The sequence below is a fragment of the Piliocolobus tephrosceles genome, chromosome 2 (genome assembly GCF_002776525.5).
Source record: "Piliocolobus tephrosceles isolate RC106 chromosome 2, ASM277652v3, whole genome shotgun sequence".
Taxonomy (NCBI): Eukaryota; Metazoa; Chordata; class Mammalia; order Primates; family Cercopithecidae; genus Piliocolobus; species Piliocolobus tephrosceles.
Window position 1 is genome coordinate 185,965,625 of NC_045435.1, and position 27,461 is coordinate 185,993,085.

A 27,461-nucleotide genomic window follows, 5' to 3' on the forward strand; every position below is an offset into this window, starting at 1 on the left:
ATGGAAAATTCGGAGAAGATAGAAATGGTTCTCTTTCCTTGTGGTTCCTTTAATTCTATCACCAACATGCACCTCAGGTTGTTGGAGCTGGCCAAGGACTACATGAATGGAATAGGAAGATATAGAGTTGTCAAAGGCATAATCTCTCTTGTTGGCGATGCATACAAGAAGAAAGGACTCATTCCTGCCCATGACAGGTCATCATGGCAGAACTTGCCACCCAGAATTCCAAATGGGTAGAAGTTGATACAAGGGAAAGTCTTCAGAAGGAGTGGATAGAGACTGTTAAGGTGCTAAGGCACCATCAAGAGAAACTGAAGGCCAGTAACTGTGATCACCAGCAGAAATCACCTGCGCTAGGAAGGCCTGGATGAAAGAGGAAATGGACTGAACAAAGACAAGATTCTGATCAAAAGGAATCCCCTAGAGCCAAAGATGAAAGGTGCGCCAAAGGTCTATCTGCTGTGTGAGGGTAGATTTCTTGGAGTCTTTGGTGTTCCCAGTTTGTGGAAGAGTGAAGATATCATCCAAATCATGGCAGATTATGAGCTCATATGTATTACTTGATATATATTACCACGGGAAATTCAGATTAAATTGGAAATGATGCTCAGAAATTCATCTATGAATCTGATGTGTTGTGGAAACACCAGAGCAACAGTCATATGGTAAATGAATGGATGACTAAGGACATCTCATTCACAAATCTGGAGAGTCCTCAGAAGGGACCAGAGCATTTGCTAGTTGGCACCAGATCTTGTCCAATAATACACTGGAAAGCACAATTTGTACAGCTCTGAGAGTGAAGCCAGGAATGTTGGGATCATCCTGCCCCTTTGCAGAGAAACACTGCAGAAGCTAAGGCATAGGAATTCTACAGCATGATGTTTTGGACTTCCCTTTTGGGGATTTGAAACAATCTGGGTATTGGTAACGGGGGCAAGACATTGTGATCCGTAGCATAAAATAAAGCTTAAAAGTTTAGTAAAAATCAGTAGTAAGTTAAAATCAGGATTTATTTTTATTAGAAGTTGCTAAGATGAATGCTTTCCACATGTTTTGGTTTTTTTTTTTTAGAATGTACAAATCTCTTTATCTTTAAACCAAGAGATTAGCAGCACACTAAAACCAGAAGAATTTTCAGTGAAACTAGCTAGAAATAAGAAGTAAAAAAGTGCATTCAACTCTACCACATAAAAGAAACAGAATGTGAAAAGCAAAAGTTCATTTAAAATTCTAACTTTGGTTATGAAGGGAATTGACATTTTCTGGCTGCCTGTTGCTGGGTAATCAAGAGCCAGGATAGACAAAGGAAGGAACTCTTACAGTGGTGATCTTGTAAAATGCACCATTGATAAATCATCCCCAGTTATGCAAAATAATGATTGTGAATTTGCCTGGCAGAAACATCGCACCAATAGTGAGTTTTCTGTGGCACACATCAGAATGGTCGAATAAACTTTGGCAAGACTTAACTGCCTAGAGCTCCACCTTTGGAGGCAGGGAGTGAGGTCCAAGCCCTTGTATGTTTAGAAAGGTATGTAGATATTTCTGATGCCCACCAGAGATAGAGTTGCTGCCTTATAGGTTACACACATTTACTTAGCCTTTTGTGAATCATGTTCTGGCCCTGGCCGTCTGCCACCTCTTTATCTTCAGAAACAACTTCAGAGATAACATCATGCTGCCTTGAAATGAGAAAATCACAGAGAATGAGGGGTCTCATTCAAGGAATTTATAAGTCTGAATGCTCTCAGCCTTTATTGATAGTTTAATCAAAAGATCTGAGTGGGGCACAGTGGCACATGCTCTGTAATCCCATCTACTTGAGATGCTGTGGCCGGAGGGTCTCTTGAGCCCAGGACTTTGAGACCAGCTTGGGAGAAACAGGGAGAGTTCATCTTAAAAAAAAACTCTGGAGTTTCTGAAGAGCCCTGCTCTTTCTCTGTTCCAGCCCACTGTGAATCTGCCATTTGTGAATTTAAGCAGAAAAGGGATCTGTTTTCTTATACTTTTCCTCTTCTTGCCCTTTTGTATGAAGTTTAACTAAAAGTAGTACTCTTGAATCATTAGTCATAGCTGTATGATAAAAACTGGGTAAAATTTCATGGAAGTTCTACCAATTGGGAAAATGAAAGACTAGAAATAGCTTTTTGTAAAATAGTTTCAGGGTTTGGGAAAATAGTTCTGCGATAGAAACAGGACTAAAATTAAATTTCTGATGAAAATAGAATAATTTGCTTTTTTGTAATTTCTATTTCTTACCTATACCACCCCAGATTAAGGGTTTGGGTTAGGGCAGAAGAAAAACATAGAAGTGTGCAATTGCATAGTCAGACCTGAATCTACAGTTTAAAAAAGGAAAATGTTAAATAAGGTTAAGCAAATGTTTATGCTATAGCTCCCAGCTTATTCCCACTAAAGCCATCGGGCCAACTCCCAAAGACAGGGAAGGCGAAAAGCCCCACACCTACACTTTCATTATCCATCTGCCGAGTGAATGAAAGATTGGAATCTCAAATCCTAGAGATGCGAGTCATTTTTCTACTCCTTAGCATTTTGGAATTTAAGAGTTGAAGCAGCACTGAAAAATAACAATTGAGCAAGATGAAGCTATCATAACTGAGCTTTAGTTTCTTCTGGATAACGTTTAGTTCATCTGAAACTTCTTTCATACTGTCATGCCTTCCTGCTTAGAAGTGCCGGGGCCCTGCTCACCTGTGACAGCACTGACCTCAGAACCTCACTGGATGAGGCACGTGCAGGAGGCCTGGTAATTGGGAAATGGAGCAGCAACGTTATACAAAGAACAAGCTGCTTGGCTTTTTCTCCCAGTTCTGAGGATGCTGCTGATGCTGCCACATAATAGTATAATTCTGGGTGTCCTCCTGAACAGAACTTCCCCTTTGAATAATGGAAATAAGAACAATGAACTTCGTAGGAGAATAAATATTGATAACTGTTGTGACTTTCTTTAGGAAGAAGAAAACATGTCATTGTTTATTCCCTACTTCATCGTCTACGTAATTTGCTTTTGCAATGTGAATTTAGAGGAAATATGTGATGCTGGTATTGTGTTTTCTTTGTTTTTTTGATGCTGGGGGTTTTATTTGTTGTATACTTTACTCTGTATATTGTGTAATTTGAATGCAACAAACAAAGATGCAGGAAAAGTCCTTTATTGGCATCTTCAAAAACAATTTAAAAATCAACAAAACTGAGTTGGTTTTTTTCGAAATAAACAAAATTACCAAACCTTTAGCTAGACTAACCAAGAAAGAAGAGAGAAGCCTTGAATAAATGAAACTGAAAATGAAAGAGAAGATGTTACAACTGATACCTCAGAAATACAAAGGATCGTAAATGACTATTGTGAACCATTATACTCCTAGTTTCTAGAGAGCAAAGTAGCAGCTATGTCTTTATTAACTAGGACTAAATGTTCAATTACCCCATATGGTAATATACTTGAAAAAAAGGATCATTGTGTGTTAACTGTTCTTGGCCAGAATATCAGGTGATGGAGAATAGTAATATCATCTTAAGAGAGTTGACGGCAGTAAGAAAAAGATATTAACAAATGTTATTAAGGTAACATTATAATTTTTGATTTTACTACCATTTATAATTTCAATGGCTGTCATTTTAAAATGTTTTTATATCTACAGCTGAGGCAGCGTATGTATTTTGGAAAGCAGAATACCATGCTTAGAAGTTAATAATGCAAACTTAGTCACTTACTAGCTCAGTGACATCTGATGACTCAATTAACCTCATTGTGCCTTGGTTTTCTCATGCATAAAGGGGAAAATAATAATAGTGACTTTATCTTATGGAGATAAAGTAATGTTTTATGGAGTTAATACCAATAAAAATCTTAGAAGTGTGCCTGGCATATAGTAAATGTTACATATACATTAGTTCTAATCATTTGTAGAGAGAACATTAGTATTCTGGTCTGAGCTCTGTTACTCTCTGATTATCTGTAATCTTGGGCAATATATTCTGATCTCTGAGCAGCCTCCATTTTCTTCTGTAATAGGTGCATAATATTTCTTTATAATGTTTTAATGAGAAAATGTATACAAAACGATACATAAAAAATTCCACAATTTAAAAATTTATTTATTGCATAGTATAAAAAGAATATGTGATCTCCGGTTCCATCCATGTTGTTTCATATGACTGGATCTCATTCTTTTTTATGGGTAAATAGCACTCCACTGTGTATATATAACACATTTTCTTTATCCAGTCATTTGTTGATGGACACATAGGTTGCTTCCAAATCTTGACTATTATAAACAGTGCTGCAACAAACATAAGAGTGCAGGTATCTCTTGGATATACTGATACTGATTTCCTTTCTTTTGAGGATATATATACCCAGTGGTGGGATTGCTGCATTGTATTTATGCTAAGTGAAATAAGCCAGGCACAGAGAGGCAAACACTTCATGTTCTCACTTATTTGTAGGAGCTAAAAATCAAAACAATTGAACTCATGGACATAGAGAGTGGAAGGATGATTATCAGAGGCTGGGAAGGGTAATGGGGGTTTGGGGGAGATGGGAATGGTTAATGAATAAATAAAATAGAAAAAATGAGTAAGACCTAGTATTTGATAGCACTACAGGTTGACTATAGTCAGTAATCACTTAATTGTATACTTTTAAGAGCGTAACTGGATTGTTTTTAACTCAAAGGATAAATGCTTGAGGGGGTAGCTACCCCATTCTCCATGCTGTGCTTATTTCACATTTCTTACCTGTAACAAAACATCTCAGGTACCCCATAAATATATATACATCTACTATGTACCTACAAAAACCAAAAAATAAATAAATAAATAAAAAGAATGTGTGAAAATTATGGAGAAGAGCAACAAAAAGAACACTCTAACATATAGAGAACAGACCAAAGATGATATCGTCTTGATTGATAGTTTGATATAGTTTTTAATACCATTCCACCAACCATTTTTTACTTCCTTCCTTCTTTCTTTCCTCTCTTCCTTCTGCCCTCCCTCCCTTCTTTCTCTCCTTCCTCTTTTCTTCCTCAGTATATTCAATCATTTATCACACATTTGCTGAGAAACTATACTCTAACAGGCCCAGTGCTAGCTACAAAAGCATTCTCCACACGTGGGAGAGTTCAGGCAGATAGTAAAGAACCAGTCACACTGAACATCCATGGATGAGTGGGTAACACAGATAATTTAATCTTCAGATTTGAAGTTTCACAAATTAGTGACCTCAGGATAATTTGTGTGGCTTTTAAAAAATGCAAATTTCTAGACCCCACTTCTTGATTCTACCAACGGGAATTCTGAAAATGAGGGAAGGGAAATTGCAGAGAGAAATGGTCTATACTTTCTAACATTTCACCAAAGAATTCTGATGCGGCAGGTCCACAGACCTTGGCCAGTTTGAAAATTTATTGAAATATCTTATAGTTCATTCCAATGTAAGTATATGATCATTTTTAAAAGATTATATAAGTCAAAAAATATTGTCATTATTGCTTTCTTAATTTCAGCATGTGGGTATTGTGATATAGGTTCCTTTCATGATTTTCCAAATACAATGTTATCACTCAAAATGTAGCAATACTAATCACAATAGTAGAAAAAGAAACACATTCCAACACCTTCTATACCTAGATCCAGAATTTTTGTCCAGTGATATCAATCACCTTGTTCCACAAATCTAAATTTGAGATAAATCCTCTATTTTTGCTTAGGTGGTTTTGTTTCATTTTCATTCCACATCTGAATTAGTCCAAACTGTTGATAACAAAGGAAAGAGGTGAAGAAGTATAACTTGATTAGCCTAAATCCATTCCCACTGTGAAAAAGAGCATGGAGCCAGCCTGTGAGCAATGGTGAGTAACATCATCATTACTAACAAACGTGGGCCATTTTTAGGTATTCTAATCTTGGGCTTCAAAGTCTAAAACATTAAAAAATAAAAGAATAAAACTTTTTTTGTTTAAAGCAATGCTGGTTTTCTAATGGCTCAAAGGTCAATCATTGGCTTATGTCTAGTAAAAATGAGGATTACATGTTATCTCTTTTAGAACCAGAAAATAAGATAATATTGGAATGCAGATTGTTGGAAATGAGGCATTTTTGATGTGTCTGATTATTCTCTCATTCAACATATGTCTAACCTGTGTGATTCTTCTGTTAAATAATATCTAGGCCAACTAGAAATCTACACAATATTCCTAGGAGTGATAATTTTCTACGGGTTTCAGAGCAAGTACCAAAAATGTATAAATATCTAACATTTATTTTTCATTTCTTGAATGCTAAACCATGTGAGCATCTTGGTCTATTATATTTAGTCAAGAATATCTTTCCACTATTTCTGCATTAAACATTAATGAGTAGATTCCTTCGGAAATTTGGCATTTTCTCCTGAACTAGAATTAGAAAAAGTTTTCTCCTCAAACAACTGGAAACAGCGTGTGTTCTGTTTATTGCTTCACTTCAAAGCCAGCCTTATAATTCCTTTCTGATTTTGTCTGGACAAGTTCAAATTAGCTACTACATGACTAGCCCAGACAGCCTTTCATAATCAAAATTGGTTGGCAAATGGTAAGACCTTTGGCTAAAACTGTGTTTTCCTGTGCTGTTATTAATTGTCTAGCTTAGAGGAAACTGAGAGTTGTACAACTGCTCGTTTTCTAATGAAGTTTCTTAAAATCATAAAATGGTATAGTAGAACAACAAAAAAAGGCGCTCTGAGGATAAATTTCATCCTGTGTTTCTGTGGAAATAACTAGATTTTGGTTGTATCTTTCCCCAATCTGTGAGACATCAATGCTTTTAAAAAAAAAAATGAGTTATTAGATTAAAAGATACTAAAAATTAAGCTCCATGTTTTATTAAATTCAGCAGAAATAAAATTACTCTGTCAGAATGCTGTGAAAGGTTTTTAAACATTTGCTCTCACTTTCTGTACTCATTTAATCTCATATTGGTAACAAAAATGTTCAAAACTGGCATCATTCTGCGGGTCATATGTTGCATAATAGTAATACAGTTGGTTTCCCTCATTTAATATACGGTGTCTCTGAGACTCCTGGAGGACTAATGGTTCTCTCAAAATCACAGAGACAATTGCTGGCAGAAATAGGGCTTGATTTTATGATCTTCAATGCATAGACCAAAGTACTTTGTAGTAGAGTGAGCTGCTTCAACTACTAACTGTTAATGAAGATGTAAGGAGAGCCTAGAAGACTCAAATTCAGGCACCTGTGCAAGTCACTGCCAGAGTTCAAATTGATTTTCAGTCTTGTATAAATTCCAAAACATGTAGGTGTTGAGTTCCTGGACCCTTCCCTCAGAAACTTTTGACAGATAAAAAAGTACTTTGAGCATTTTTAATATAAATTTTATACTTTTATTTAAAAATTAGAAGCATTAACTTTGTAAAATAATTAATCTGGATGACTGTATAATCATTTCATATTTTGACTTTGCCTGGAAATTCAAAGGATAGCAAGTTCATGTGACTTACGCATTCTTCTTCTTTCTCTCTTTTTTCTTTTCTTTTCTCTTTTCTTTTGTTTTCTTTTTTCTTTCCCTCCCTCCCTCCCTCCCTCCCTTCCTTTCTTCCTTCCTTCCATTTTTTCTCTCTCTCTCTCTCCCCCTTCCTTTTCCTTCCCTTCCTTCTTTTCTCTCTTTCTTTCTTCTTCTTTTTTTGATAGAGTCTCACTCTGTCACCCAGGCTACAGTGCAGTGGCACGATCTCAGCTCACTGCAACCTCTGCCTCGTGGGTTCAAGAGATTCTCCTGCCTCAGCCTCTCAAGTAGTGCATGCCACCATGCCCTGCTCATTTTTGTATTTTTTGTAGAGACAGGGTTTGCCATGTTGGTCAGGCTGGTCTCAAACTCTTGACCTCAGGTGATCCACCGGCTTTGGACTCTTAAAGTGCTAGGATTATAGGCAAGAGATTGTGCCCAGGACTCTCTTTTAAAGAAAATTTCTGGATACAGACTGATATTCAAACTGACAGCACTGGTTTTGTCTTTTTAATTAAGTCTTCCTTGGGAAATAGACTATCTAACTGACACTGTTAATTTTTATAAATGTCATTAAATATCAGAAGATTTTTGAAAAATGAAACAGCTCCACAGATAAGTCTGCATGCTGAAAATGTCTAAACTCTAATTACCCAGTCAAGTTCTAGTTCTCATCTTGATCTGCATGTTACTGATTATCAAATTAGAAGAATTAAGTTAATTATATTGTCTACCTTCTAGCATATACTCATAAAAGTATGTATAAGTATTTAGTTTCTAACTTACCAATACATTCATATATTAATGTTCTAAATGTTAGTTTCTGAGTAGTATATTTCTAACTTACTTTGTAATTTTCCAAAGGAAAAAAATTCTATAAATGGTTTCAAAGTACCCAAATTATTAAATAGACATATTTTATATATAAGATACTTCAATTATAATACACAGAGCATGATAGAAACTTACCATCATGCTTAGCAGTGTGTGAATGTTTACAACATGCACAGAATTCAAGGAAAGCAAAGATAAGCCTGACTCATTCTTAATTGAACCAGGCATTACTTCATCCTAATGGGCAATGCCTTTCTGTTAAAGTAGAATGAATTCTCTTTCAGTTCTATAACAATAGCAAATCTTATCACTTTGAAGGCTGTAGAGGGCAAATAGATGGATATCTTAGTTAGGCACACTAGGCTTCAGACCAATTAGTTGTAGTCATTTAATAATTATTCAAAGGCCTGTTAATCTCAAAGTCTGTGCTCTTGTCACCAGAAACACCAGAAAAACAATTTTTTAATAGTTGATTTGATAAGCAACAATTGCAAATCATTTATCTTATTTTATTAATTTTGAATACACAGTAGTCAATAAGAAGTTAGAATAAATAGTGGCCCATTGGGAAAAGTCACGATAATGGATGCTAAGAACCTGATCAAGAGCTTAAATAAACCAACAAGCATGGAATCAAAAACTTCCATAAGAAAATCCTAGTTGATTAACCTATTTTGTTGATTTGCAAGGGTTATCGTTATTGATACCTCTCCCTCAATATGACAAAGGGTCTATAGAATGGCATCAACTTTTCAGCAGACCAGTGTAGATTTATCATGTTGCTGATGGAGGCAAATTTCTACAGACTCTTCCTAAGGCCTGGGAGGATCCCTTTTGCAACCATGTGGTCTTATGTTGTTATACAGTTTACAAAATATTCTTATCCTTTAAACTTCCTTTTTGTTATTCTTCTGTTAATGAAATGTGCCCTTGGAGTGGCCATAGGGAAAACGAGTTGGGAACACATTTAGTTTGAGTTTACTGCAACATGTTTATGTAGCTTTCATTTAGTGAAGACAAAAGTATTTGAGTGCTATACACCAGTAGCGATGAGCATGCAGATCCGGCACACAGAAATCATCTCTGTCTAAAGGAATCAGGGTTTTTTGGACTTATGGATGGTACCAGGGTTGGGGCAGATATAAAGTAAGCCTGCTAAATAACTTTTTAATCAAGAACATAAAGTGCTAAAAAATATAGGAACATATACAGAGACTCAGGAGCCAGCTTGAAGGGCCTCCCAATGGCCATGTATGAGATAATTTGATGACCAAAAAATTAAATACAGTAATGAATTATAAATCATTGAATAAATTTATGAATCTACATGATAATAAATGAATAAACTAGTAAGTAACTGGAGGAAAAGAAACATGCACAATAATAAGGCAAGTGGATTAAAATGTTAGCTGTAGGTAAATCTGGATAAGGTCTATACAGTTATTCTTTTACTGTGTTTATTTCAAAACAACTCTTTGTAAGTTGGAGGCTATTTTCAAATTAAAAGTTTTCTTTTTTTTTCTAAGTAGGTTAATGCTAATTTCTCCTGTGCAGGAATGATTTTCAGGAATACTCCTACGGCCACTGTGTCCACTCATCCAGCGATGTGACCTCATAGTGTGATAAAAATGGGTCCTATATGACTCAGCACACAAAATATAGGCTAGTAGAAAGAAAAAAACATGGTTTAAAATGCATTAATTCAGAAGATAACGTGTAGGAACTTTTTCTATCTGCTGTAACAACTGACATTTAAGTTCTTATTAGTTCCTAATCCATAAGAAGATCTCTCCTTATAGAAATATAATTGGTATTACAGGTACGCTAGTATAAACATAATCTTTATTTCAAAGTTTGGTTAGAAACTATGCAAAATAGAATGTACTGTAATATCTGTGTTTGATGGGGTCAAATGTGAAGTAATGCTATAATAGTGAGTACATCTGTGAGTGAAAATTTATATCTTATATATTCTAACATATGGGATCATGTCTGCACATATCTCCTTTTACCTTGCCCTGACAAATCTGGAGCTTTCAGATAAAACAGCATGCAAAATTGCTTTTGACACAGAGAAATGGTCTGAAGAAAAAACGTGTTCCTACATTTTCTATCAATGATTCAATTCATATAATATAGTTATTACTTGATCATACAATTAGGTAACCTAATACACTATGTCAGACAATTTCAAAAGCATTTGAGTTGCTCCTGTCTATGGCATATCGAATAGTGAGTTATAAAATTGAAAGAAACTCTTTTAAACTAAAGAATGAAAAAGCTTTGATCAATCACGCTAAAACAGATATTGAATTATCCTTATATTTGGATTTTTTTTTTCCACATTTGTGTTGTTGGTCAGCTTTAAAAATTTGGCCAGGCATGGTAATCCCAGCACCTTAGGAGGCTGGAGTTGGAGGATCACCTGAGTCCAGGAGTTTGAGACCAGCCTGGGCAATGTAGTAAAACCTCTCATCTATGAAAAATAAAACTAGCTGGGTATGGTGGTGCACATCTGTAGTCCCAGCTATTTGGGAGGCAGAGGTGGGAGGATTGCTTGAGCTTGGGAGTTTGAGGCTGTAGTGAGCTGAGATCTCACTACTGTACCCTAGGTGACAGAGAGAGACTGTATCTCAAAATAAATAAATAAATATTTGGTAACTAGTAATTATTTCCTGATTCTAATAAATATTGTTTTCCTCTATCGGCAGACGTATAATGTCTCATTGTGACTCTTTTTGTGATATTGACAGTCATTAATGATCAATGCCAGGGTACTTTAATTTGTTAGAGGGTGCAAGATTAGAGGATTTTAATTCACTTACACCTGAATATAATAGTACAAATCCTTCCATAAAGAAAAATTTCCCTCTAGCTATGGTTACACAGTAGTATACTTTTCAAAGGAAAAGTATGAGGGGTAATGAAGTTCATTTCATAATGACAAAGGGTTCAATTAATCAAGAGGACCTAACAATGCTACTAATGTATGCATCTAACAACAGAGTTTCAAAATAAAAAAAAAAGTAAAAAAACTGATATAAATGCAAGTAGAAATAGACAAACTCACAATTAGCTGGAAATTTTAATAACCCTCTCAATAACTGATCAAACAAGTGGACAGAGAATCGGCGACTATGCAACAGACTTGAACAATACTAATAACCAAATTCAACCAACTGACATTTATGTATGTAACAGTGTACTTAATGAGGAGAGAATGCACATTCTTTGTAAGTGTACACAGAAAATTTACCAAGATATACCATATTCTGTGCCATAAAGCAAGTCTCAACAAATTTTAAAGGATTTAATTGTACAGTGTATGTTATGTAACCACAATGGACTTAAATTAGATATTAATCAGTCGGACATCTGAAAAAGTCCCTCATATTTGGAAACTAAATGATACACTTCTGAATAGGCTGTGAGTCAAAGGAAATTCCAAAAAGTAAATTAGAAAGTATTTTGAACTAACTTAAATAAACACGTACTCAAAATTAATAGGATGCCACATAAGCAATCTTTAAAGGGAATTTTATAGCACTAAACCTATATTCAAAAAGTCTTAAATCAATGACTTCGACTTTAACCCTTAGAAACTAAAATTAAGTGCAGTACTTTTAACCCAAATTGAGCAGAAAAGATAAAATAAGAGAACAGTAATTAACAAAATAAAAAGCACTTACAACTGTAATAAAAGTTATTGAAAGAAAAGCTATTTATTTTAGATGATTAATAAAATTTATAAACATCTAGCCTGACTGATCAGAGAGAAAAAAAAATGAACAAAATTACCAGTATTAGCAGTGAGAGAGATGATATCACTACAGATTTTATAAAGAATAAAAGAATGAAAAGAGAATGTGTAACTCTACAATAACTTAACATAGTTGAAACAGAAAAATTCCTTGAGGACAGAATTATCCTGATACCAGATCTTGACAAAAACAATACAAGGAAAAATATATCTATTATATACACATTTACATTTATTTATTTTAAGGTAAAACACCTCATGAGTTCATATTCATACTTACAAAATAAAATTCAGAGCTATAGGTTGGGCGTGGTGGCTCATGCCTGTAATCCCAGCACTTTGGGAGGTCATCTGAGGTCAGTAGTTCAAGAGCAGCCTGGCCAACATGGTGAAACCTCGCCTCTACAAAGGAACAAAAATTAGCCGGCCATGATGGCGGGCACCTGTAATCCCAGCTACTTGGGGGGCTGAGGCGGGAGAACTGCTTGAATCCTGGAGGCAGAGGTTGCAGTGAGCTGAGATGGCATCACTGCACGCCAGCCTGGGTGACAGAGTGAGACTCCGTCTCAAAAAAAAAAAAAAAGTAAAAATAAAAAAGTACATAAAAATAAATAAATAAAATTCAGAACTATACGATTTTTAGTGATTCCCTTATAACATCTTTATCTTCTTTCTTTAACATGTCAAATATCTTGGTTCTCAAGAACAATAAAGATATGTAATTAGAATGACACATTATTATGCCTTTGTTTTATTCCATATTATACATTTTATTGTCTCAGAAAGCCATACCAACACTATCCCTGATATTATGATAATTGAAAATATTTAAATATTTTAGTGTGTTATTTCTTTATGTCTCCCAGATAATGCAGTAAATTTGTTCTCTCCTTGGAAAAATTAAAACACCCACATTTTTCTGACCTGAAATAAAATGTAAGGTTTAAGCTGACACACATGTGATATAAGAACGATACTAGACTTTATAATTAGACACACTGTGATTGAATTTCTGCACTACCATTTCTAAGTTTTTGCATTTGAACAAGGTCATTTATCTTTTTTTTTTTTTCTTTTTGAGACAGAGTCTCCCTCTGTCACTCAGGCTGGAGTGCAGTGGTGCGATCTCTGCTCACTGCAAGCTCCGCCTCCCGGGTTCACGCCATTGTCCTGTCTCAGCCTCCCCAGTAGCTGGGACTACAGGGGCCCGCCACCACGCCCGGCTAATTTTTTGTATTTTTAGTAGAGACAGGGTTTCACCATGTTAACCAGGATGGTCTCAATCTACTGACCTCGTGATCCGCCCGCCTCGGCCTCCCGAAGTGCTGGGATTACTTAGGCGTGAGCCACCGCACCCCGCTGGTCATTTATCTCTTGAAACTGTTTTCTTCATCTGTGGAATGGAGATCATCTCTACATTTCATAACTGTTAAGTATTAACATTCATGTGTTACACTTAAAGTGCCTAGCATATGGTAAGTGCTCAATAAATAAAAGTTATTGTATCTGAAAGAAATACAGACATGATGGCCGGAAATCACCTTGGATATATTACTGAGAAGTATCTTTCACATTCCTACTCTACAGTGTGGCTATAGTTGTACACAGGAATGACTCAGGTGAACATTTATTATTCTTAGTATGTGTTTACACACATGACTATGTCAGACATCCTGAGTCCTTTCACATACATTTACTCTCTAAATGCTGTCAATCAATCAGGTATTAATGTCTTCTTTTACATTTGAAGAAATTAACTCAGAGAGTTGAAGTGGCTTTGAGGTCACAGTAATATATTCTTGCCCGGAGACAAGAAAGCGCACTGAGGTATAATGCCAAAGTGACCAACATCATGACTTTGGAATTATAACTCAGTGCTCTGTCTTGTCTCTGGCACAAGAAGTTCTATATTACTATGAAGTATGTATACAACCAAGGCATTACACAGACGGAGCAGTGCGAATGGTAGGAGCCTAATTTCCCTTTAGAAGTTCTAGTGCTACTGCTCTCTTCCTCTTTATTTTTTCCACAGCACACATTCTGAGGCCAAGACAATGTGTTTATTGAGGGACGTTATTGGGGACACATTCAGGAACATTTCAGTAGAGAGGTTTGGCCAAGAGGTGCTGGTATATTTTCCATGTGATACATTTTTCAGCTGAAGATGTGATTGGAGGATTATCTCCCAGTAGTTACTGCTTGTTAAGCTGTTTTATTTTCTTCATTTGAAAGGCTTGTGGAATTAAGCTGTGATCCACTTGTAGTGGAATACAGAGTAGAGACAAACCACTAGAAATGGGATACAGACTAGAGAAAAACACACTTTATTGTCTTAGTCAAGGATGCCACTGGCTGGAAGAAGACTTAAATGAGTTGCTATCTGCTAGACCAAAGCATGTGGCAGATAAACAGAAAACAATGAGGTCATGCAGAAGTAGCTCATTACGCTGAACACAAAAATAGAAGCCTGACAACCCAGCTTGGTGTGATGTTAAAAAGCACTGGACTGGCAGTCAGGACAATGTGGGTTCCAGTCCTAGTGTTAGTGGCAGCTTGATGTATGGTTTTAGTCAATTCCTCCTGTTTTTGGCCTTAGTTTCTCTGCTTATGAACAAATAATGAAGGAATAAGATTAGATAACACCTATGGCCTTTCCTGGTGTGGCAATCAATAAATATATATTTATTTAGCACCCACTATGTGCCAGGAATTTTATTATGTCCTGGGAAAACATTAGTAAACAAAACAGACTTGATGCCTGCCTTCATTTCAACATGAAGAAAGAGCCAACTAATGGATTGATCTGGCCTTCAGAGGCCTCAAATATCACCTAGGCACCTAGGGAGTGAGAACACTCCAGGAGTTCTTTTGCTATGCTTGAAAGGGGATATATATTTGCATTAAAATTGCAACTTTACTGCCATTCTCTAGCTTATACTCTCATTACTTCTTGCTGCAATGGTGACAGTCACCTCTTCACCAGTCTCCTTGTTCCCACTGTCGGTCTTCATATAACCATGCAAATTGCTATCAGAAATTGTTTTCAGTGTTTTCAGAAACTGTCAATATCATTCTCCTTTTCAAAAGTCTTATTTTCCCTGGAACACAAAAATAAGTACAAATTTCTTAAGATGAAATTCAAAGGCTCTTGTAGTCAGCCTGAAATCCCCTCTCTTACTTTCATCCATTACATGTATACATGTATTAGTCTATGCTTTGTTGTTGTTGTTGTTTTTTTGAGATAGAGTCTTGCTCTGTTGCCCAGGCTGGAGTACCATGGCGTGATCTTGGCTCACTGCAGCCTCTCGAGTTCAGGTGATTCTTGTCCCTCAGCCTCCCGAGTACCTACGACTACAGGTGTGCACCACCATGCCAGGCTAATTTTTGTATCTTTAGTAGAGACAAAGTTTTGCCATGTTGGCCAGGCTGGTCTCGAACTCTTGGCCTGAAGTGATGTCCCCTCCTCAGCTTCCCAAAGTGCTGGGATTACAGGCATGAGCCACTGCACTAGGCCTAGTCTGTGTTTTAAAGGAGACAAGCTACTTAACAGCTATAATCCCTATCACTACAATCTGAGTTGTCAGTTTCTGTCACTACACCAAGAGCTCTTGGATAGCAGAGATGGCTCCTTATATATCTCTGAGTCCTGGTGGTGAACCTGCCCTTGGTGGCACAGTAGGCACTGTAAGTGTTTGTGGAATTGATTGGTTGCTCTTTTAGCAGGATCTCTCCTACCTGTTTTGTCTCTCACAATGCAAGCTCTCAATAAATAAGTGCTGATTGTTGTCTAAACTAGTATGATCTTTGAACTGCTAGCATTGGCTTGATCTAGGAACTTGTTAGAAATGCAAATTATTGAGACTTGATCGAAGTTTTTTTTTTTTTTCTTTTTTTTGGGCAGGGTCTTGCTCTGTCACTCAGGTTGGAGTGCTGGAGTACAGTGGTGTCATCATACCTCACTGTAACCTCAACCTCCTGGGCTCAAGAGATCCTCCTGCCTCAGCCTCCCAAGTAGCAAGGACTACCAGGTACACACCACCACACTCAACTAATTATTTTATTATTCTGTTTTGGAGACAGAGTTTCACTTTTGTTGTCCAGGCTGGAATGCAATGGCCTGGTCTTGGCTTACTGCAACCTCCACCTCCCAGGCTCAAGCGATTCTCCTGTCTCAGCCTCCTGAGTAGCTGGGATTACAGGTGTGCATCATCACGCCCAGCTGATTTTTGTATTTTTAATCGAGACAGGGTTTCTCCATGTTGGTCAGGCTGGTCTCGAACTCCTGACCTCAGGTGACCCACCCACCTCAGCCTCCCAAAGTGCTGGGATTACAGGCGTGAACCACTATGCCCGGCCTAATTATGTTATTTTTTTGTAGAGATGGAGGTCTAGCTATGTGGCCCAGGATGCCAAGTATCTTCAAGAGTGGGAATAAGGAAATCTCCAAAAGTCTCCAGGATTGTTATGCATGCTAAAGTTTGAGAAGCACATTCCTAAACCATTACCAGGAACTAACTTATAGATTCTGGAAAGATGCTGACTCATGTTTCATTTAATAAAAATGTGGTTATTTAGCCAGTGCCAAAACACCAAGGCTGGGAATTCCATTAGTTGGTAGAATCTTAAGACATAGCCAAGATAAAGCCTGAGTATTGGCAAAGGTGGGACAAAAGCCAAGAATTTTTTAAAGTCGCTTTGCTTATGATGGCTCCAGCTGTAGGGTTCTGCTCCACTCCCAATGAAAAACAGCAAAAATCAACACTTGCTAAGTTCACACAACATAATGAAACTCCCCTGTAGTGTAGTATTGATGTGTGTGAGGCAAGAGCTAGGGAGGTGTTGATATGCTAAGCCTCACAGAAAATACAATTTTATTTTATAGGAACCTTTATAATATCAATCTTATATTCACTAATTAGATCATTTATTATTTCCACTAATATTTATTGAGAGCCAATGATGTGTGATCTGTGTGCAAACTATTGTGGAGTTACAAAAATAAGTAAAAGGCACAGTCTTCATAGTTAAATCGCTGACAGTATAATGGAGGTAACACACAATGAATATGCAATTGTAAAACCATGCCATTTGTGTTAACTAGGAGTAAATATCAGCTGTCAAACCACCCGGCACATGAACACTAACCCAGTTTAGAAGGCTCAGAGAGGCTTCCTGGAAAAATTAGTAGGTTAGTTGAGGCCAGTAGCATCAGTAGGAATTATTTAGGCGATGGGTGCAAGGAGAAGGAATGAAGTGGGGAATGGGGCGAAAGGATGTTGCAAGTAAAAGATATTACATTAATATAAGCCAGAAAACAGGGTGGGAACCGCAGCAAGGTGCCTTCATGGGACTGTAGGTTGTTCATACTGGACAAAACATAGAGTACAAAATGGAGTGAGGAGAAATGAGGGTGGTGAGATACAGGACCAAATTGTGAAAGTCTCCCAAACCACAATAAAATCTTCTAAACCATTTTTGTCCTGCAGAAGGAGTGAAGGAGATTAGAGTGGGTGGGTGGCAATCAGCCAGAAAGAACTGAAAGGTTTTAAAGCGGTGAAATAGCTACAGTCTATTTCTGCTGTAGAAGTAGTGCGGCTACAATGTGTGTAACATTGGAATGGGAGAAGACGGGAGGCAGGGAGGCCACATAGAAGAATGGTGACTTGAATTAAGTTGCAATGGAGAAGGAAGAGAGGTGGACTCAAGAGGGTAAGTACTAAGAAGCAACAGCTTGATGGTATACTGGATGTGGAATATAAGGTGGTGCCTAGGTTCAGCCTTGGGGAAAACAGTGGGTATGGGTTCACTGACATAGGAAATTCAAGAGTTGTAGTGCAGTGGGGATCCAGGGTTGAAGGGGACAGAAGTTTTGAGACAGTGATGACTAAGTGACCTGCCTTAATCCCAAAGTGAGAGCATATTTGAAAGCTGTAAGGTTGTTGCTCTTCAAAAGCACACTGTGGGCCTGGTGCGTTGGCTCATGCTTATAATCTTAGCACTTTGGGAGGCCGAGGCAGGCAGAGCACTTGAGGTCAGGAGTTCGAAACCAGCCTGGCCAACATGGTGAAACCCCGTCCCTACTGAAAATACAAAAAAATTAGCTGGACGTGGTGGCAGGCGCCTGTAATCCCAGCTACTCGGGAGGCTGAGGCAAGAGAATCGCTTGAACCTGGAAGGCGGAGGTTGCAGTGAGCCGAGATTGTGCCAGTGCGCTACAGCCTGGGCAACAGAGCGAGACTCTGTCCCAAAAGACAACAACAACAAAACAAAAACACATACACACACTGTGAAACTACCAGTTCTCCTCTGAATTTCCATGCTATTTCTGAATGAATATGCTTCATTGCACAGAGCAAGGGCGTGCTGGGCACTCTGGATCAAAGGTGAGGCTTAGCAATAAAATCGCTCTTTGACGCACTATCCAGTTCAGTGAGCCAAGGAAAAGATTGAAGACCAAAGACTCTGCTCTTGTGTTGCTCTATAACCTGCATTTTAATTTTTTAGTTTGTGAAGTGGGAGAAATATTAACTTATTTTTCACAGCTGACCTAAAAACTTTTTAATTAAATATAAAACATCCTAAAAATTGAATTTGATTATAAACGTCTAACAGCAAACTTGCACAACTTAATTTTTTAAAAAAATCCTAATCTGCAAGACTTAATCATTCTGGAACTGTTTTGAAGCCACAAGCCCTGAATTTTACTTACTTTTGTTTGTTTGTTTATATTTTTTGATATAGGGTCTTTCCCTGTCACCCAGGCTGGAGTGCAGTGGTGCAGTCACAGCTCACTACAGCCCTGAGTTCCTAGGCTCAGGCATTCCTCCTACCTCAGCTTCCTCAGTAGCTGGGTCTATAGGCACATGACACACCATCTAGGTAACCAAAAAAAAAAAAAAAAAAAAAAAAATTGTAGAGGTGGAGTCTCACTGTATTGCCTAGGTTGGTCTCAAACTCCTGGGCTCAACAATCCTCCTATCTCAGCTTCTCAGAGCGTTGGGATTACAGGCGCGAGCCACGGTGCCCAGCCCCTGAATTTTTGTAAATTGTGTGTTTGCCATCCCATCTCAAGCTCAGGGAGAATATAATATTCCTTCTACATATTTAAAAACAGGTAATATGTTAACCTAAGAAAACCTTGCTTTGGGATTAGAAATGCAGAACACTTTTCCTACATTGCTGCTGCATATCTAAGCTTTTGGCCGCTGGTTCTATATACTCTTCTGTTTAATGATCTATTTTCCTACTTTGATTTGAAGATGATGTTTTGAAGGAAAAAAAAATCCCATGATTTGTTTCAGAGAATGGAGACTTGAATCCTGGCTTTGTTATTGTCTAGCTGGGTGACTATTGGGTGGGTTTCTTTGTTGTTTATACCTCAACTATTTCATCTGGGCCTGTAAAAGTATTCCCTTCAGACACTCTTGATTCATAATCACTTTCTCAAGATCATCACTGGCATTCAACTTGGTCCTGTGCTACATTAGTGCAATCTCCTCAAGCCCACATTTTTGTCCTGGTAACATCTCTGTTTTACTTGACTGCTTTTTCCTCTATCCCCTCATGCACACACAAGTTGTTTGGTTGGATAATTGAAACTAAAAATTATAAATTCTGGAAAATCCTAAGATACTTCTAAATGGAACCTATTTGTTTTCCTCTTTCTGTACCCTACAAATACTATTGCATCTGCTAAATAGCTTTCTGGAGCCGAACTTCAATTTAAGCATCTTGGAAATAGCAGAAATATTTAAATTGCCTCTGAATTAGTTGTGAAAATAATAAGACATAAGATATAGGTATTTATAAAGGCTTCATTGATACTGCCAGTTCCTATAGAGTTCCCTGAATATATTGGCTCTTGCTCCAGTATAAAGAAATGAATAGTAATAATTTACAATGAGATGAATTGACTATTACATTTATTAAATTCAGCAGGAATTTCTCCCTCTGGATTTAAGACCCACTACCACGCAGCTCAAACTCTGACATTAGTTCCATCTTCTATTAAACCCCAAGGCCCTGTCAGATAATATGGATTATGTGCTTCATTTGAATATGCCTTTGCATTCACATTTCATGTCTATTCTCATGTTGATCCTTTGACTTGGCAGAATAATAGCCTGATTATTAACAAGAGTCTACATTTGCACAGGCATCTCCATGGCCTTTACAATAGCTGATTCCCATTTTGCAAAAGAAAAAAGTGAAAACTCAGGATAGAAATGCCACATTGCTAGAAAGTTACAGATCTGAGATTAGAAACTAGGTTTCACAGCTTCACCATGGTCATATTGCCTCTCCTGGTATGACTGAAACACAAGGAAAGGTACTTTTAATAAATGCAGCCACATATTATGTTGTTTAATAAATTATATATGAACAAATATACACATATTCTGACCCAATATGTCAACAGTGCTGAGGCTGAGATTTATTGGTCTACACTGAGGGTACAGCAGACTTTTGAACTGGCATTCTAAGCACTGGTCTTTGAAATTACTAGCAGTACTATGTAATTTGCTGATGGAAGAAAGGACTGACTTCTCCACAAAGTGCTTTAATTACTTCAAATTTTAGTAGAATTGTGACAAATTTGCTCGTGAGATTTGAGGTTGAATTTTTTAGAATGAATTATATAGATTCTCAACTTTAGTCTAGAACAGCAGTCTCAAAGAGATCCAGGCACCCTTAGAGGATCCTGAAACACTTTTAGGGAGTATTAAAAACTAAAACATTTTTGTAATAATATTAGAATGCTGTTTCACTTTTATTTTCTTATGAGATTAGAGCAAAGTTTTCCAGAGTCGACATGATTTGCAATATTGCAGCAGATTAAATTCAGAAGCCTGTATGAGCATCCAGCTGCTTTCTATTAAGCCAGACATAAAAGAGATTTGCAAAAATGTATAACAACGTCACTCTTCTCACAATTTTTTATTTTATAAAAATATAATTATATTACTAAAATAATACAAAAACCTAGCCAGGCGAGGTGGCGGGTGCCTGTAGTCCCAGCTACTCGGGAGGCTGAGCCAGGAGAATGGCGTAAACCCGGGAGGCGGAGCTTGCAGTGAGCTGACATCCGGCCATTGCATTCCAGCCTGGGCAACAGAGTGAGACTCCGTCTTAAAAAAAAAAAAAATATATATATATATATATATACACACACACACATACATACATACACACACACACACACACGTACATACACACACATATAAAATTATTTTTTGGCCAGGCACAGTGGCTCATGCCTGTAATCGCAGCATTCTGGGAAGCCAAGGCAGGTGGATCACATGAGGTCAGGAGTTAAAAATCAGCTTGACAAACATGGTGAAACCCTGTCTCTACTAAAAATACAAAAAATTAGCCGGTCGCAGTGTGCACCTGTAATTCTAGTCATTCAGGAGGCTGAGGCAGGAGAATCGCTTGAATCCAGGAGGCAGAGGTTGCAGTAAGCTGAGATCACACCACTGCACTCCAGCCTGGGCAACAGAATGAGACTTGACCTCAAAAAAAAAAAGTTATTGTTTATAAATATGTGATTTATGTTAACATATAATGGGTTTATTCAATAAATAAATAAATACATACTTTGGAAAGTCCCCAGTTTTCATTTCTAATATAGGAAATAGCAATAGATGTAACCAACAATAACAGAAGCACTTTGGAATCCTGAATATTTTCAAGAGTTTAAGGAGGTCAAGAGACCAAAATGTTTGAGAATAGTTATCATAGTGCAGTGCTTCTTAAACTTGTGTGTGTATTAAATTTCCACATATGTATAATACGTTAAATCACATGCTGATTCTCTAGGTGTGATGGTTCATTTTATGTCAACTTGACTAGCACACTGGGGTGCCCAGATATTTCATCAAACATTATTTTGGGTGTGTCCATGAGGGTGTTTTTACCATTTGAATAATTGAACTGAATAAAGCACGTTGCCCTCTAACATGAATGGGGCACATTCAATCAGTTGAAGACCTCAATAGAACAAAAAGGCTGAACCTTTCACGAGTAGAAGTGAATTTCCTCCTGCCTGACTGTCTTGAGCTGGCATATCAATTGATGTATTCCTTTGAACTAAAACTGAATGAAGCATCTTGGGTCTTGAAGCCTGTAGGCCTTCACACTGCAACTATACCATTGGCTCTCTTGGGTCTCCAGCCTGCTGACAGCATGTTTTGGGACTTGTCAGACTACATAATTTTGTGAGCCAACTCTTTGGAGAGCCCTGATTAATCCAGTACTTCTGGGGTGGTACCTGAGATTCTGCATTCTATCTACATTCCACATGATCTTGGTCCATGGACCACACTTCTAGGAGCAGAGGTCAGAGCATCAGCATAACCTGGGAGTTTATTACAAATATAGAACCACAGACCTTGAGTTCAGACCCACTGAATCAGAATCTTTATTTTAACAAGATTCTTAGCTGGCCCATTTGCACACAAAAATTTAAGAAGCACTGTTCTAGAGTGGTGGTAATCAGTCCTGAGTATGGAGTAGAATCGCCTGAATAGCATTAAAAAACAAACAAATGCTGTCTAGACTCCACTCCAATTAAATCAGAATCTCAGAGAATAGAGCCTGGATGGATTTTAAAAGCTGCACAGATGACATTAATGTGCAGTCATGAATGAAAACTATTGGTCAAAAATAAAGACTGAAGGCCAACAATGACCGTCTTTGAGGCTCTTAATGAAAGAAAATTAATTATCTAGATGCTAGGATGTAAGTCAAAGATCTCAAATAAATATAGTATTTCTGGAAATTGAATCAATAGTTAACCAGGCAGCCAAACCCTTGACAGAAACACCAAAGGAAATATAGCACTGCTGTGTATAAGAAAAAGACTGTACAATTTATTTTTTATATTTATTTATTTTTTGAGACAGCATTTCGCTCTTGTTGCCCAGGCTAGAGTGCAATGGCATACTATCGGCTCACTGCAACCTCCACCTCTTGGGTCCAAGCGATTCTCCTGCCTCAGCCTCCTGAGTAGCTGGAATCATAGGCACATGCCACCTCACCCAGCTAATTTTTTTGTATTTTTAGTAGAGACGGGGTTTCTCCATGTGGGTCAGGCTGGTCTCGAACTCCCAACCTCAGCTGATCCACCCGCCTTGGCCTCTCAAAGTGCTGGGATTACAGGCATGAGTCGCCGCGCTTGGCCATACAATTTAGGTGTCTGGTATCGTCTTCCTGGCATGAGGCCTTAGCTTTGAGTGTTAACTGAAAATTCTAAGTCTAGGGTTCTTACGTTGTTATGTGCTGCACTATACAAGTAAACCTGCAGAGATGGAAGTGTTCTTAGCGATTATCCAGTCCAAGCACTTCATTTATAGGTAGAGAAACTGGTGCTCAGAGAGGGCGATTCACTCACAATAGCAGGCAGCATAATGTAGGAGCAGCAACAGACCTGAGTTAACTCACAGCCCTTGTATATCCCCTGGAGTCATCCCTTTGTTCCCACAAGTCACACACTTCCATCAGTACCGCCTGCAGCCTTTAAGTACAGTGATCACAATGCCTCCTTGAAATTCTGCTCACTGTTCATTGACTATTATATATACTATGCATTTATTTATTTATAATTGTTTTCCTAGTCATTCATTCAACAGCTGTTTATTGAGCCTCCACCACACGGCACCAGGAAACTAGTACACATGAGTGAAAGTACTTATTTCATCACATTACCATTATTTGTTTAATAGATTTCAGGTCTTCTGATTTCCACTTCAGTGTTCATTTAACTGCATGTCCTTCTGTCCTCCTTGGCACATGAAGATGGCTGAAAAAATTGAACTGTTCACCCAACTGGGCAAGTGGGACTAGGACCTAGATTTCTGGACCCATTACATTGTCCTCTCTACAAACGAACTATGACTTTAAGAGCAAACATTGATGCTGGAAATAATTAGTAACTGAAAGCTCCTGCCAGCTTTTCCTCTTTTCTCTGAAAATAGAAGTATTTAAAAAGAGAGAGAGGGAATATGAGAGAAAAAGGAAAGAAAAGAAAAGACACACTGTTTGATGTACTGTATGTTGGAAAGCTTTGGAAAAATTTATAATGTGCTCTGTACTCAGAGACAAAATTTTCCAAGAGGACATTTATACAATTTCTTCCAAGAGTCTGCATCCTGTTATACTCTGGAAGAAGTGACCTCATGGTGTTTGTATTTGTCTCTCTCACAAAACCTCTTTTATAGTATTAATGCATGTGCAGATCTTAGGATATGTAATCCATGAGGCCCTGACTTGGGCAGGTCATTCTGAGAACATGCTGCTACTTTCATAATGGCATCATCGTGTTTTATAGTGGCAGAGGGGATGGGCGGAGGAGAGCCGGCTAGGAGAAAGTTCTATGCCAAGTCATTTGGAAAATACAAGCTACAAGCAATTGAGGGAACCTAATAAAACCTGAAGGATATTAAAATGCGATACATGTTACTAGTCTCAGAAGAATTAACAGTAATCACTATAACCCCTTACAGCATATTAGAATTACAGTAGCTCCCTCTTACCTGGGGTTTTGCTTTCCATGCTTTCAGTTACCCACAGTCCAGAAATAATAAATAAAAAAGTCTAGAAATAAACAATGCATAAGTTTAAAATCGCAAGCTGTTCTGAGTAGCATGACAAAAATCTCACACCATCCCATCCAGGGCGTGAGTCATCCTTTTGTCAAGGGTGTCCGTGCTGTGTATGCTACGCGCTCACTAGTCACTTCACCCTTTTGGTTATCAGATTGCTATAGCGCCAAGTGCTTGTATTCAAATGACCCCAATTTCACTTAATAATGGTTCCAAAGCACAAGAATAGTGATGCTGGCATATTGTTATAATTGCTCCATTTTATTACTGTTGTGTTTACGTAGTTTATAAAGTAAATTTTATCGTAGGTTTGTATGTATGGGAAAAAACCAATATATAAAGGGCTTGGTGCTGAGGTTTCAGGCACCGACTGGGGGTCTTGGAACACATTCACTGTGGATAGGGGGGCTACTATCTAAGGTGATTGTGTGCATACTACCTCATTTGGACATCAACTTTCCAGTTTATACAGTGGTCATCCCTAGAGGATCTTGATTGTTTCTTCCAACATCCATGTGAGCTATTCAGGACCAGCATTATCCCAAATTTATAAGTGAGAAAATGGAGGCTCTGAAAGAAATACAAATAGTAATTAAATTTTATGTAGTATAGGGCATTAAAAGCTCTTATATATATGAATTCCTTTGATTCCTACTGAAAATCCCTGTAGTAAACAAAATGATTATAAATCCAATTTTACATGTAAGCAAGTCAGTAGACAGAGATTAAATGACAATGCAGATTTCACAGCAAATAAGTGGCAGAGAATGAAGTTAGATCCAGATTATCTGCCTCCTCAAACAGTGCTCTTTTCATTACATAAAACCGCCTGTTTAGAGAGTACAGGCTTTGGAGTCAGCCAGATTTTGATATAAAACTTGGTTCTTACACAGGTGGACTGTAGGTGAAGCCTGAGAAACCACTTAGCCTCACTACTACACCTTTCTAATTGGTAAAATAGGAAAAGTAATTCCTACCTCAAGGAGTGAGCTAATGTTTGTATAATACAATGTTTAGCATAGTGCTTGACACACCTGAAAGGACACAATGACTGTTATTGTAATACATTTTATCTCTGTTCCCCGTTAGTACACAAGCCCATTAGGAATGGCATTTGTTTTTTCTAGTTGAAGCTGTAGACTTCTATTGGAACAGTGCAGAAAGATCTGCATTAATCTCTGGAATAGACGCAAATATTTGAAGTGCCATCACTTTCATCTTCCTTCTTTCATGTCTCCTAGAACCCATGCAATGCATGCCCTCTCCTTTCCAGCCTCCATAGCCAGCTGTAGCAGCCAGTGAATGGAATGAAGTGAAAAGTACACTCAAAGGGAAAACAAACTGGGGCTCTGTCAAAACATATGGTTGAAATTCCAGAGCCCAGGACCCCACACGAAGAGGTCCTCCCTGTCCTGCATCTGGGGCATCTCAGTTAGCCTCAGCTGCCTCTACTGTACCTCTACTCTAAGAAGTCAACCACTCAATTCTTAAAGCAGTTTTGAGACCAAAACCAGCACTTGTAGATAAGGAATAATTAAAGTTTGCAACTATCAGCCTAGGTCACTTAGTTGTTAAACACATTGCTAATTCTCCTAGGAGACAGAAATGACTAGATAGATATTAGAGATACTACTTCTCGAGCCTTTCCCCCCTCTTCCATGTTGAGGCAGGGTGGTGTTTGTTACCTGGCTCCTGCTGGGCTTTGCAGCCTTAGGCTCTAACATTACCTCATATACACCTTACAGCCCACTTATCCTAAAATATTTTGAGTCCTTCAAATGCACCTTGCTGTCATATTTTAGTACTTTTGCACAGTTGTTCTTTTTTTTTTTTGTAGACAAAGTCTTACTCTTGTCACCCAGGCTGGAGGGCAGTGGCGTGATCTTGGCCTCTGCAACCTCCACCTCCTGAGCTCAAGCAATCCTTCTGCCTCAGCCTCCCTAGAAGCTGGGATTACAGGTGCCTGCCACTACACCCAGCTAATTTTTTATATTTTAGTTGAGACAGGGTTTCGCCATTTTGGCCAGGCTAGTCTCAAACTCCTGACCTCAAGTGATCCTCCCGCCTCAGCCTCCCAAAGTGCTGGAATGACAGGTGTGAGCCACTGTGCCCGGCCCATTTTGTTCTTTTTACCAAGAATTCTCCTTTATTACTTGAACTATGTTTGCAAGGTGAGTTCCTGTTCTCTTTAAAGATGTAGGCCAGGCAGCTCTTCTTTTAAGAAATGACTCCTGCTTGCTCCTATTCCTGAGGAGTTGTCTGAAGTAACATTGGTACATTGGTAATTTTCTCCTTTGTCTCTCCTCCTCTTCTATGGCCTTTAAATGGTGTATTTATATTTGATATTCACACGTCTATTTCTTCCACAAGTCTCTGATCTCACTAAGGGTAATTTTTTCTTTTAGAGTATAAACCCCCAGTGCCAGGCACGTCATAAGGATTTAATGTTTCTTTAAGGCAGTAAAGAGTTTAGGAGTTTTTGAATTTTAAATATTTTTATATGCTGGTCACCTTTGGCTGCCTTGGACCTCCAGTACTACTGTGATTTTTTGTCATCATTCATAGGTAAAGAAAATGCTAAATTTTAGTTAAATATTAGCATAAAGTAATATTTTTTTTTCCTGATCCAGGTTACTGGAGTAGAATTCTTCCTCATGTCTCTGAAAGCTTGGGATTTTAAAATCAAACTGATTGAGATTCAAGTATCAGCATCCTTCTACACTGCATTAATATAA

At 37.9% G+C, this 27,461-nt stretch overlaps 1 pseudogene; it reads left to right on the forward strand.

Annotated features, from left to right (window-relative positions):
- LOC111544232 lies at positions 1–27,461 on the forward strand (annotated as a pseudogene).